Consider the following 11,661-nt stretch of genomic DNA (forward strand, 5'->3'; position numbering starts at 1 on the left):
CAGGCCCTTTTGTTTTCCACGTAATTAATATCGCCAATAATTAGGAAGTTCCGTGTCGAGTCCGATACCGATACCAATAGTATAATCACCTGTTACCTATTACCTTATCTGTACGTTCCGCATCTGACAGGCGCACCACCAAACGGTGTATTCAGGATTAATATGCTATATAAACGGGTCATAATCACAGGGTTGACACTACTAAATTGTCAAATTGTTACCTATTGTAGTATTTTAATCCGTAAGACTTTCTAAGATAACAATACGAATACTAAAAATCTGGACTAAAAATAAGTTTCAATTTGTTAGCGGGCATGACGTAAAACAGCGAATCAAAGAATTCAACTTTATTTATAACTAATATAGGACAATGCTGTTGATTAAAAAATACTCCATTCCAGGACCTTTTGTTTTCCAAATATTTAATATTACCAATAATTGATAAGTTCCAGTTCGACGGGTTCAAACAGAAAGATTTGAAAGCAGAGGAAATTGTGTATCTTATAATCGGCATGACTTTATCAGATGACAGTACTAATACTAAGATAAGGCTTGCGCATAGTTATATACTTTAATTCAGTCACGGACCCGCGATATCACGGGTGTGTTCTAGTATTATATATACATGTACATACATTTTATAAACATAACATTCTGATGTGGTTATCACATCCATTCTCTTGAAGATTTTTCCCTGGCAGACGTCTTTGATGTCTCCGACATACTATGGTGAAATGACTTTACATGATAAACATGCCAGTTTGTACCACAACTGAATAAAAGACCCCATCAAAGGCATGGATAGAGAAAAATACTTGTCGCCTTAAAGATTTCATTTAGGAGAAGTCAGATTCGAATGAAACTTCATCAAATCTAGGGGAGATATGTACACCCGCTCTAACCAGCACAGGAGACGTGAAAGGGCAGGAACTACCCCATTAGTGTGAGCTGTACAAGATCTACAAAATATCCCGTCTGCCCTAAAGGTGCTAAGGGTTGACCACGATCCAGTACTAATGATACAAATATCCACCGGAGTTACACTGACGTGGAAGTAAGTAATTAAAGGCCACCGTACGGCATCCAACAATGAAAAAACCTTATAGTCCGCTATTAAATGCCTCGACAATAAAAATTTGAAAACAAGTCAAACAAAACTAACAACCTTATTGATAACGAAATAATTTACGGAAAAAATACTTGACAGACATGAACCATGAACAACAACCACTACATGTTCCTGGCTTTGGAATGGGCATTGGCACATAAACAATCTGGTGGCCATAAACTCAACCTTCCCCAATGAACCCAACCTAGGACAGCACAACTAAAAAAAAACCTGTAAAATATCAGTTACAATTGGCTTCCAGTCCCTAAAAATGTTGGTACGGTGCACAATAATCACTTACATAAAAAACAATAGACACAGGACCGAAATAAAAGTACTCGCGGTTACTGAAAGCTATTTCAAAGGTAGACGGACTAGTGGACATAGAATGTCAGACTGGTAAACATGTAAACAGACGGGTGAATATTTGGACAGACATGTCAACATATAGACAGACATGCAGTTGAGAATTTAGAAAGACTAGGGAACACAAAGAAAGACGGATAAGTTGACACATACGACAGACTGATAAACCTGTAGACAAACTGATAAACCTGTAGACAGACTGATAAACCTGTAGACAGACTTGTGTTAATGTCTTTCCCCCGTGGGAAGAACTGGCATGGGGGAAGATTGGCTATATAACACCGGCAATTTTCTACTTCGTATAACCAGAGACATATTTTTGTATTATATGTCTCTTGTATACCAAACGCAAGACGGTCGAAAACACAATACGAGACGATACTTTAGATAAATAACCCTATAATTGTTATGACCCCTTCTGTTATGCCTGGCCAAGTTCATTGTTCAAAACCTGAGACTACTAAGTCTCAGTCAAAACTGACAAAATTTCTTATTCAAAGTGTTATATATCTAATGTATCTTGAATTTATTGTTATGTTATTGTGGATTTATATATTTAATTCCTTGCTATATTTGAAAACATTCAAAGTTTAGTATATTACTAATTCTAATTAATTTGAAAAATTCATACTTGACCGAAAATGAGGATTTTGTGTATAAACCAACTTTTAACGGATTCTTTTTATAATGCGTAGCCGATTCGTCGTTTATGTCATATATAATTTGTAAGATTCAAGAGTGGTTGATCTTTGCTCATACTGATGTACTGCGAAAATAATATTTTCTCAGAATGAAAGAAACATTAGTCAAAATGCGTTCTCACGGCAACTAAAATTTGAAATTCTCATGTACAGTTTTTTTCATACATTCCGTGAAATAACTAGGAAATAGCATATTTTAATGAAAAGATGCTAATTTTGAATAATTTGTTAAAGTATTTCTCAATTTTTTAATTGCTTTCCAATTTTGTATAAGGTAGCATCTTTTTATAGTATATATGCTGTCTGTTTGATTTTATATGCATCCAGCATTAAAATTTGATGTAGATGCTGTTGTTAAATTATATTGTACTGCAGCATCTTACTTTTACTGGAATGCTAGTTTTGCATATATATTTTTTTAAATATTTTTTACTTTGTTTTGGATGCTGCATTTCCTGTATATTGGACTGCTGGCATCCCGTCATATTTGGATGCTGGCATCCTGCTATATTGGGATGCTGGCATCCTGCTTTATTGGGATGCCAGCATCCCGTTATATTGGGATGCCAGCATCCCGTAATATTGGGATGTTGGCATCCCGTCATATTGGGATGCCAGCATCCCGTAATATTGGGATGCTGGAATCCTGTCATATTGGAATGCTGGCATCCCTTCATATTGGGATGCTGGCATCCTGCTAAATCGGGATGTTGGCATCCTGTTATTTTGGGATGCTTGCATCCTGTTTTATGGATGCTGGCATCCCATCATATTGGGTTGCTGGAATACTGCTATATTGGGATTCTGGCATCCCATCATATTGGGTTGCTGGAAAACTGCTATATTGGGATTCTGGCATCCCATCATTTTGGGATGTTGACATCCTGCTTTATTGGGATGCTGCCATCTCATTATAGTTTAATTTCTGCAGACTGGCATCTTTGTACTACATGTTTATATTTTTAAAATTACTGAAATTAGCAACTTTATATATATACCCTTTCTTGTTGTTTCTGTGTGAATGTAGGAATACCTTTAAAGAAATGAATCCCAACTCTTCAATATGCTTCATTTATAACATACATGCATGTTACCTCCGGGTGCGGGAATTTCTCGTTGCATTGAAGACTTGTTGGTGACCTTCTGCTGTTGTCTGCTCTATGGTCGGCCGGTTGTTGTCTCTTTGTTTCCATTCTCAATTTTATGATTCATCAAATTCTGAATTTTGAACTTATTTTTTTATGTGTCCATATTTTTGAAGTTTAGGCATTTATGTCATAGACAATTCTCGATAACAGGAAGTAATTCTGAATACTTGAATTTAAATATTTAGCCTTTGATGACAGAAGAATCCTGTAATATCAGTAACAGTAAATGTTACTTTTGAAAAACGACGGTGTCTGACCTCTACAACCTTCATTTAAATGTTTTACTGTAGCAGTCCATTTTGTATGCATAACACTCTTACTCTCTCTGATTGTCACATACTAGTAATTATAGGAATTTAATTTGTGAGGTTCTATCAAGGAGCTTATAACAGCTAACGGGTTTGTACCTGTCCTTCCTAATGTCACAGGAAATTTGTTTGTTCAATTATACCATCAGGTGGTTGTTTATTTTAAAAGAAAGAAACCAGACTGGGTGATTTTTCTATTGTGTTTCTATAATTTGATAATTCTATAAACTACTTCTTATTTTTGTGTACTAATTGTTTAACCTTAACATCTCTTTAACAGTTGTCATTTTTTCTAGCAAAATTGTAGTAAATCTAATAAAAAGGCAATATTCCAATAAAAAGGTAATCATTTTGTTTATTATTGAAGATACAACATAGCTACAACTTGTATAGTTGAACATTCGTTTGTATCTTCTCTTTAAAAGTTACAGACATGTAAAATAAACAGGTATATATTCAATCATGTTTCACCTCAATAAAACATATTTTTACTGCAAGAAAAGGCCATATATTTTCCAACACATACTTAATTACTGACAACAATAACAATAACTTAACTTAGATAAAAACAAAACAAGTCATATTTTTAGCTCACCTGGCCCGAAGGGCCAAGTGAACTTTTCCCCATCACTTGGCGTCCGGTGTCCGTCGTCGTCCGGCGTCGTCGTTAACTTTTACAAAAATCTTCTCATCTGAAACTACTGGGCCAAATTTAACCAAACTTGGCCACAATCATCATTGGAGTATCTAGTTTAAAAAATGTGTGGCGTGACCCGGCCAACCAACCAAGATGGCCGCCATGGCTAAAAATAGAACAATTACAATGCGATTTTCAGGGTCCGCCATTTTTGTTTACAATCGTAAACAATGGTCAATTTCAGAGTATCATTATATGTTAATTACTTGGCTCTGTTGTACATACTTGCTTTTTTGTGTAGAATTAAATGTTCAATATCCAATATACTAATGATAGTACACAGTCATAAGTCAGAATTCTTTCTTGTTTTCATATTAAACGAAAAAAATTTAAGAGCGACATTTAACACCTTCTATCTTGTCCGCCATTGCTTGAAACATCGTTTCAACTGCAAGATAAAGCTGTTAAAATTGATGAAAAGCTGCAATCCTATCTAGTCACTGAGAAGTGCTACAGTGTTTAAATATCAGCAGCACATAATCAGTAACAAGAAAGGCTGTTAACTTGTTAATTTTTGACAGCAGTACTTTTTCAAGTTAAAATGTTTACTCCAGATTTTTGAAGAAAATAAGAACTACACAAGAGAAAAGAGAAAAAAGAAAACTGCACTTCCATTAGACCAGTACATCAAGCCCTTATAAAGAAATTATCATTCTCTCCCTAACTTTACATACAACTCTCAATATTACCCTCATCTACTCAATTTTTCCTTTTTCTCCCTATAGAACATATATCCATACATCTCTCATTATTCACCAGCATCCTCCCTCCATTTCTCTCTTATCCATATCAACCTTAACCACCTATATTAACCTACTCTGTGTGTTAAATATCCCCATGAAAGTGTTAGTTGATGAAAAGATTTTAATCATGAAGTACCAGGCATGGAAGAATGAAAAATTTCAATACAGAAAAGAACTAAACTTTTCAAGTTTTTTTTCTAATATTGAGATAATTTGGAGTTGTAGTTTTTATTTTAATATCAAATGGCTATCATTATTTTTAAAATTAAGGTAACAGCCAAACTTACAATAAGCCAAAATGTGTGATGTAAATTTTATTTAAAGAAATTATCCTTGGATAACCATTTTGCAGCCAAAATATATATTTAATTGAAAGGTGTAAAAACTATTTAAAAAAAAAATGAAAAAAAAAAAAAAATAGTCTAAAGTAAAAATTGCCAAAAGTTTTAAAAATGCCAAATGGTACAAAAGTACCTGTCTGCTAATGTACTAGCCAGGTGGCCTGAGGGTTATCTGGACTTTAAGGTGCTAGTTCACCGAAACAAATGGCCGCAGTGACCACCAGTACCAATTTTAGAGTCTCTGATTTGAAAGCATGACTTATACAGCCAATATGAAAAAACCTGACCCATTTAACAAATTAAAAAACCCATCCCCAATTGAAATTTAAATAAAAATTTAAAAACACCCACAATTAAAATATGGATAAAAATTGAAAACATCCTTAATTAAAATTTGAACAAAAGATAAAAACATCCCCAATTAAAATTTGGATAAAAAGTTAAAAACATCCCTAATTAAAATTTGGATAAAAAGTTAAAAACATCCCCAATTAAAATTTAAATAGAGATAAAAACATCCCCAATTAAAATATGGATAAAAAGATAAAAACATCCCCAATTAAAATTTGAATAAAAGATAAAAAAAATCCCCAATAAAAATTTGATTAAAAGATAAAAACATTCCCAATTAAAATATGGATAAAAAGATAAAAACATCCCCAATAAAAATTTGATTAAAAGATAAAAACTTCCCAATAAAGATTTGATTAAAAGATAAAAACATTCCCACTTAAAATATGGATAAAAAGATAAAAACACCCCCAATTAAAATATGTATAAAAAGATAAAACATCTCCAATTAAAATTTGAATAAAAGATAAAAACATCCCCAATAAAAATTTGATTAAAAGATAAAAACATTCCCAATTAGAATATGGATAAAAAGATAAAAACATCTCCAATTAAAATTTGAATAAAAGATAAAAACATCCCCAATTAAAATTTGATTACAAGACAAAAAAATCCCTAATAAAAATTTGATTAAAAGATAAAAACATTCCCAATTAAAATATGGATAACAAGATAAAAACATCCCCAATTAAAATTTGAATAAAAGATAAAAACATCCCCAATTAAAATTTGAATAAAATTTGATTAAAAGATAAAAACATTCCCAATTAAAATATGGATAAAAAGATAAAAACATCCCCAATTAAAATTTGAATAAAAGATAAAAACATCCCCAATTAAAATTTGAATAAAATTTGATTAAAAGATAAAAACATTCCCAATTAAAATATGGATAAAAAGATAAAAACATCCCCAATTAAAATTTGAATAAAAGATAAAAACATCCCCAATTGAAATTTGATTAAAAGACAAAAAAATCCCCAATAAAAATTTGATTAAAAGATAAAAACATTCCCAATTAAAATATGGATAAAAAGATAAAAACATCCCCAATTAAAATTTGAATAAAAGATAAAAACATCCCCAATTAAAATTTGATTAAAAGACAAAAAAATCCCCAATAAAAATTTGATTAAAAGATAAAAACATTCCCAATTAAAATATGGATAAAAAGATAAAAACATCCCCAATTAAAATTTGAATAAAAGATAAAAACATCCCCAATTAAAATTTGAATAAAAGATAAGAACATCCCCAATTAAAATTTGAACAAAAGATTAAAACATCCCAAACTAAAATATGGATAAAAAGAATAAAAGATAAAAACATCCCCAATTAAAATTTGATTAAAAGATAAAAACATCCCCAATTAAAATATTGATAAAAAGATAAAAACATCCCCAATTAAAATATGGATAAAAAGATAAAAACACCCCCAATTAAAATATGTATAAACAGATAAAAACATCTCCAATTAAAATTTGAATAAAAGATAAAAAAAACATCCCCAATAAAATATGAATAAAAACATAAAAACATCCCCAATAAAAATTTAAATAAAAGATAAAAACATTCCCAATTAAAATTTGAATAAAAGATAAAAACATCCCCAATAAAAATTTGATTAAAAGATAAAAACATTCCCCAATAAAATATGGATAAAAAAATAAAACATCCCCAATAAAAATTTGAATAAAAGATAAAAACATTCCCAAATAAAATATGGATAAAAAGATAAAAACTTCCCGAATTAAAATTTGGATAAAAATTAAAAACATCACGTCCAACTGAGTGATAGATCTCACTCAGTTTATGCATGGTACAAAGAAATGACTGACAACGACTCGGTCGCAATCTGCACGGTCCAACTGAGTGATATATCTCCCTCAGTTCATACCAGTAATAGCAGATACTGATATGTATGGCGGGGACGTTACTATACCTAAATGGAAGGTATAGTATCTGTTAACCCTAAACCCAGATGGCGACTTAACTTCCCATACATGTAATCAAGTACCCAATGCTATTACTGATAAGTTATATTATGTTTATAAAATAACTAATGAAAAACCTACAACAATAAGAAGATAAAAACATTGCATCCAAGTTTCCTGTGGCAAGAAGTGAAATATTTTTTTTATACTAGTTCAAATGTACTAAGTAGTCCAGTTTTAGTTGGTTTCCTTGAAGGTTTTCAAAAGGCTCAAAGAAGATGTCACCTTTTGGTAAATACAATGTGACAGTAACTCAACAATAGAGTAAAACAAAATAAAGGGCTGCGCTTTAGCGCATGATACGCCCGTTGCTCTTTTAACTTGTCTTTTATGCTTTAAATGAATTTATATGATCAACTAGAAATATATATACAAATCAAAAGGGATGTTACATTAAAATATTCACCAAAGTTTCATAAAATCCCCCTTTTTTAAGTATAAAAATTCATTACTTAAGAAAACGTAAAATCTAAAATTTATAAAAATGGAAAGGGAGCTTATGTCAATAGATATAAAAAATTTATCAAAGTTGCATAAAATTTTGTGAAAGTGTTAGTTATTGTCCCAAAATTGGAAAATCCCCCCTTTTTTAAGCATAAAAATTCATAACACGGAAATGTAAAATCTGAAATTTATAAAAATTGAAAGGGAGCTTACATCAATAGATATAAACAATTCGCCAAAGTTTCATGGACATTGGTGAAAGCCTTTTTGAGTTATTGTCCGAAGTGTTGAAAATCCCCCTTTTTTTATGAATAAAGCCCCATAAATCCAAAACTTAAGATCTGAAATTTATAAAAATTGAAAGGGATATTACATCAATAGATATAAACAATTCACCAAAGTTTCATGTACATTGGTGAAAGCCTTTTTGAGTTATTGTCCGAAGTGTTGAAAATCCCCCCTTTTTTATGAATAAAGCCCCATAAATCCAAAACTTAAAATCTGAAATTAAAAAAAAACGAAAGGGAGCTTACGTCAATAGATATAAACAATTCACTTAAGTTTCATGGAAATTGGTGAAAGCGTTTTTGAGTTATTGTCCGAAGTGTTGACGACGGACGGACGGACAGACGGACAGACGGTACGACGGACGGACGGACAGACGGACGGACGGACAGACGGACGGACAGACGGACAGACGGAAAACGGTATACCATAATACGTCCCATCTAAAAGACGACGGGCGTATAAAAAAGCTATGAAAATGTCAAAGTAAAGTCTTTCCCAATAAACGATAACAAGAGTGCACACACTGAAATGTCTCGCCTTCTATACTAATCATTGATATTATGTTGATAGTCCTAAGTATAAAGCTTTATTACAACTGTCTCATAAACTTAACATTAACCAATATAACTAAACAAAGACCAATGAACCATGAAAATGAGGTCAAGGTCAGATGAACCATGCCAGGCAGACATGTTCAGCTAACAATGCTTCTATACAACATATATAGTTGACCTATTACTTATAGTTTAAGAAAAATAGACCAAAACACAAAAACTTAACACTGTGCAATGAACCGTGAAAATGAGGTCATGGTCAAAAGAAACCTGCGCTACTGACATAAAGATCATAAAATATTTCCATACACCAAATATAGTTGACCTAAGGCATATAGTATTAGATAAAAAGACAAAAACTCAAAAACTTAACTTGAACCACTGAACCATGAAAATGAGGTCAAGGTCACATGACATCTGCCCGCTAGACATGTACACCTTACAATCATTCCATACAACAAATATAGTAGACCTATTGCATGTAGTATGAAAAAAACAGACCAAAACACAAAAATTTAACTATAACCACTGAACCATGAAAATGAGGTCAAGGTCACATGACATCTGCCCGCTAGACATGTACACCTTACAATCATTCCATACAACAAATATAGTAGACCTATTGCATATAGTATGAAAAAACAGACCAAAACACAAAAATTTAACTATAACCACTGAACCATGAAAATGACACCTGCCAGTTGGACATGTACACCTTATAGTCTTTCCATACACCGAATATACTAGCCCTATTGCTTATAGTATCTGAGATATGGACTTGACCACCAAAACTTAACCTTGTTCACTGATCCATGAAATGACGTCGAGGTCAAGTGAAAACTGTCTGACAGACATAAGGACCTTGCAAGGTACGCACATATCAAATATAGTTATCCTATTACTTATAATAAGAGAGAATTCAAAATTACAAAAAATCTGAACTTGTTTATCAAGTGGTCACTGAACCATGAAAATGAGGTCAAGGACATTGGACATGTGACTGACAGAAACTTCGTAACATGAGGCATCTATATACAAAGTATGAAGCATCCAGGTCTTCCACCTTCTAAAATATAAAGCTTTTAAGAAGTTAGCTAACGCCGCCGCCGCCGCCGGATCACTATCCCTATGTCGAGCTTTCTGCAACAAAAGTTGCAGGCTCGACAAAAACTAATGGTATCTTATTCTTTTTGCCTTGCAAGTCTTTGCATGAAAAATGCTAGTCAGATTACCTCCACATAGCTTTGAAATAATTATCAAATCAGGGGCGTAGCTTACGTTGAGGCAACCGAGGCAGTTGCCTCGGCCGGCAAAAAAAAAAAAACACAAAAAAATATTTTCCTTCACTGTATTTTCTTTTAAATGATTGTCGCAGCAAACTGGCTACTAAACAATAAGATAGCAACTTGTTATGTATTGTTGGCGCGGTTATTGATTCAAAGTCTTTACGAATTATTCAAGACTTATGGAAACATTTGAATTAATTTTCCCTCCTCTACTTGGACAAACCCTGTACGGTAGTTTTCTGTAATTCAAGTTTGTCAGAGTAAAAGGAAATCGACAACAGAGTTATTTTGTCCTACCCCATTGCAAGCGAAAACAGTGAGTAGAATAGATGAGGATCCAACTCACGAGTCACCCGATCAAATCACTTTACCATTGAATTAGGTAAATTATTTAATTTTGTATCAAAATAATTTCTAGTATATAAGGGCCTGGGTGAGGATTTTAAGAAAACAGAAAAATCGGCCCTGAAATTAATTTAAATTTAAAAGAATATGGATTTAAAATAGTGCTTAATTATAAAATAAAGGAAAATCAAATTATGGGCGACAACGATTAAAAAATAAATATTTGATAATCCCATTCTTAGCATTCAAACCCCCATTAATAACCGTTGACATGTTCCCCTACGACTATGTTCATTGACTCTGGTACCAAACAAAACAAAATATGCATCTATATATCATAGTGCACAGAAAACAATTTATATGTTGTGGTTCTCAAGTTTTATTCTCGCTATTTTAAATTCATAGTACGTTTTCACAAGCAGGGAATTTAAGATATTTAAAGGAATCACTAATTCCAGAGAAATATGTCTGTTAGCTAATACATAATGTCAGTTTATATATAAAAAAAATCAACCAAATACTGTTCATTTATAATGAAGACTCTAGAATAAAGTAAATGTTAGTTATTCGCCGGTTGTCATGTTCATCATGAATGAAAAAAAAGTAAAAAATCATTCAATATATAATTACAAGACCTTCGAAGGAATACACCACAAAAACAAGTGCCGTGCTACACTTTACATGTAGCATATGTTTTTCTCCTAGTTTATCCTGAAATTCGTTTGTTCAATCCAGCTGTCATTTTGTGGTGATTATCTATTATATAATTCGTTGATTCGTGACCTACGACCAAATAAATGATCATCACAACACTTATTACAAATAAACCTTAATATTTTCGGTTTTTTTTCTTCTGTATTGAACATTTTGTACAGGTTTCTTCTATCCACCGAGCAAGGTCATGATTTCTTGTGATATGACGTTAACTCATGTCACATTGAGGTACAGCCAACTATATTAGAGTGTTCTACGGCTTGGAAATATATT

The sequence above is a fragment of the Mytilus galloprovincialis genome, chromosome 14 (genome assembly GCF_965363235.1).
Source record: "Mytilus galloprovincialis chromosome 14, xbMytGall1.hap1.1, whole genome shotgun sequence".
Taxonomy (NCBI): Eukaryota; Metazoa; Mollusca; class Bivalvia; order Mytilida; family Mytilidae; genus Mytilus; species Mytilus galloprovincialis.